Raw genomic sequence first — 3,875 nt, forward strand, 5'->3', positions numbered from 1 at the left:
ATTCAGATGAGAAAGTAGATAGTGAAAGATTAATTTTGGTTATATTCTTAAATAGTTGGCTTTAAAAAATTCTTGGAGCTTGTATTTCAGCTGTACAAGGCTCCCTGAAATCAAGTCAGTCAGTCATACGGGAGCAGAATGGCAGTTCAAAGGCTGCCTTGGAACCTTGGAACAAACAGATCTAGTAGGCATTACGTCACTCTTTACCACTTTCTGTGTGTCTGTGCTGGTGCCAGGACCACAGGGGTTTTGCTGTTTTAAAATATTTTTTCAGAGCTGGGAATGGAACCTAGGGCTCTGTGCATAGTTGGCAAGCACTCTATCACTGAGCTAAATCTTTAGCAGTTGTTGGGCAGTTATCAAAAAAAAGTTATATACCTAAAAACAAAAGATGAAATAAAAGGAAAACAGCATTAAAAATATAAATTAAGGGGCTGGAGAGATGGCTTAGAGGATAAGAGCACTGGGTGTTCTTTCCAAGGACCCAGGTTCAGTTCCCAGCACAACAAGGCAGCTACTAATCATCCTAACTCCAGTTCCAGGAGATTTGATACCCTCTTCTGGCCTTTTTGGCATTGGACACATGTGATGCACTTACACAGAGTCATGTGAAACTCTACACTTACAATGAAAATTTATATATATTTTTTTTAATTTTTACAATGTATTAAGAACAGATATAGCTTCCAAATCCCCTTTCCACTCATTGAAAGTCAGTCTCCCTCTCTCTCTCTCGTAAAGTTTGTTACATATTATGTCTGGGAAAAAAATTAGACTCTCAAAGTAATCCTAAGGAAATAGAAAATGCAGCCCAGAAACCAGGGCAAGGTTGTGGATAAAGAATCAGATGATAAATGTTATCATTTCCCATACATAAAACTTTTTATCATCTCTAACAGTAAAATTCTGTGTGTAAAAGTTAAAAGATTAAATGCTTAAGTGAATGTATTTTATACCGTAATTTTTAAATTTCTGAGAAATGTGAAATAGATTCAGAAATTACAACTAATTTTCATTGAATTATCATTTGTGCCCATTTAGTTCCAGTCAGGAGACAAAAATCACACTGTGATCTGAGCAAGGAAAGTATGATCTAAAGATTTGTTCGTTGAATTCCCCTGCAGCCTGAGCAGCTCACTCTCTCCCAAACTGGGTCTCCTTTCTAGCCTTGGGCCTGGCCCACTCCTGCTCTTCTGCCTCAGATCTCTTGACTAACTTCCCAACCCAGGCTAGCTTACTCCTCTAGCATAGTTTGTTAGAGCTTCCACAGGCTGTCTCCACCCCCCATCTTGTCCCTGGCTTCCTGATCTGCCAGATACAGATAGGCCTACTAGCCCAGTAAGTCAGATCCCGCCCATGGTCTCTTGATGCCCTGCAGCTTGAGCAGCTAGCTCCACACTCTCCTGCACTGGTTCCCCCTCCTGGTCTCGGGCCTAGACCCACTCCAGCTCTTTCTGCCCCAGATTGTGGGACTAACCTCTCAGATCAGACCCGTCCATTGTGTCCTGATCCCCTGCACCCAGACTAGCTCAATTCTCCAGCTTTGTTTGTTAGACCCTCCACAGGCTGTCCCCAACCCGTCTTGCCCTTTCCCAGCTCCGGATCTGCCTACCCCAGACCTGCCTGCTACCCAGACCTGCCTGCTACCCAGACCTGCCTGCTACCCAGACCAACTACCTTGGGAGAAGTTGAAGCACACATCAACTAACTTTTTATACCTGAGCAAAAAGCAATCAAGCTACATCAAAAATATAAATAGAACCAAACTTCAACTAAACAAAGGCAGAATAGAATTTCCTATCAGACACACAACCAACAAAAGATATCCATATGCCCAAATGGTAACAAGAAAAAAAAAAAAAAATATATGAAAACCAAAAAGAATATGTCCCCAACAACATTCACCAGTCCTACAAAAGTGGACTACAATAAGAATCACCTGAGGAACCCCATGATGCCTATTTAAAAGAATAAAACATGATCAAGGAATTTAACACTCAAAGAGGATAGGCATAAATTTGTGAGGGGACCTCAAGAAAATGCAAATATGTGGTTGAATGAAATAACAAGCAATTCAGGACTTGAAAAGTGAATTCATGAAAGAGAAATGTTGAAGTAAACCCAAGGGAAAATGAAAACGGAATTGAAAAACTCAGTAAGTCAATTTTAAATGACAGGAGAAAGCCTCACAAGCAAACTGAATGAAATGGAAAAGAGAATATCAAATCTTGATAGCAAAGTTGATGAACTGGACTCTGTAAGCAAAGACTATTAAAAAAAAATTTAAAGCACAGGAATGAAACACTCAGGAAATGTCAGACACCAAACCAACCTATGCATCATAGGCATACAGGAAGGAAAAGAATCTTAGATCAAAGGCATTGACCAGATCAACAGGATTATAGAAGAAAACTTCCCTAAATTAAGGAAAAGACATACCTATACAGGATATAAGAAGCACAGAACACCAATGAGACGGGACCAGAACAGAAATTGCGCACAGTATACAGTAGAAACACTAAATATACAGAACAAAGAGAGAGTACTGAAAGCTGCTAGAGAAAAATCGCATATAAAGGAAAACCTTTATGTGAATTACAACTGATTCTTCAATGTAAGCTGAAAGCCAGAAAAGCCTGGATCAAAGGATTCCCAGTTCTGAATGTCCATGGATACCAATCCACAATACTTTACCCAGCAAAACTATCATAGTCAAAGGGGAATGGAAATTTTTCCATGATATGAGTAGGCTGAAAAAATTCACGTCCACCAAACCAGCCCTACAAAGAATACTCGAAGCTTTACAAAGGACTGAAGATTGGAATGACTATGCTCAAGAGGTTACAGAAAGGGAAAAAAAGGGAGATATAATTATAGAAACACAAAATAGGACCAAGAATACAAACATAATAACATGAACCAATACACACCTTTCAATAGTAACTATAAATATCAATGGCCTCAACTCCCCAGTCAAAAGACACAGGCTAGTAGAATGGATCAAGAAAGAAAACCCATCTTTTCTGTTGTCTTCAAGAACTCCTCTCACCTTCAAGGATAGACATTACCTTAGGGTGAAAGGATGGAAGAAAAATGTTCTAAGAAAATGGCATTAGAAGCAAGCAGGCACTGCAAGTCTAATATCTGGCAAAATAGACTTCAAGGTAAAACTAATCAGAAGAGATAAAGAGGGTCAGTTCATTCTAATCAAAAGAAAAACATCTAAATTAAAAGTCATCATCTTACATCAAATGGCCCTAACTATCATCTACAGAATATTCCACCCAAGCACCGAAGAACATACTTTCTACTCAGCAGCCCATGCAGGTTTCTATAAAACTGACCACATACGGGGACACAAACCCACAAATACAAAACAATTGAAATTATTCCATGCACTCTATCAGACCACAATGCAATAAAGCTTATAATCAACAGCAAAAGAAGCTCAAGTAACAACACGAACTCATGGAGATGAAACAACACGTGCCTGAATGATGAAGGGTCAAAGAAGAATTTTTTTTTTTTTAAAAGTGTTGCTGGAATCAAATGCAAGTAATTCCACAAAATATCTGGGAAACTTTAAAAGCAGTCCTAAGCGGGAAGTTTATATATCTAACTGCCTACATTAAAAAAATCAGAGCACATATAAATGACTTAATAGTATAACTCAAGACTCTGGAAAGGCAAGAACAAACCAAACCCAAACCTAGTAGTCAAAAAGAAATAACAAAAATCAGAACAATCAAATGCAAGTAATTCCACAAAATATCTGGGAAACTTTAAAAGCAGTCCTAAGCGGGAAGTTTATAACTCTAACTGCCTACATTAAAAAAATCAGAGCACATATAAATGACTTAATAGTATAACTCAAG

The sequence above is a fragment of the Nannospalax galili genome, unplaced genomic scaffold, assembly GCF_000622305.1.
Source record: "Nannospalax galili isolate Female #2095 unplaced genomic scaffold, S.galili_v1.0 scaffold1750, whole genome shotgun sequence".
In the NCBI taxonomy this organism is placed as follows: domain Eukaryota; kingdom Metazoa; phylum Chordata; class Mammalia; order Rodentia; family Spalacidae; genus Nannospalax; species Nannospalax galili.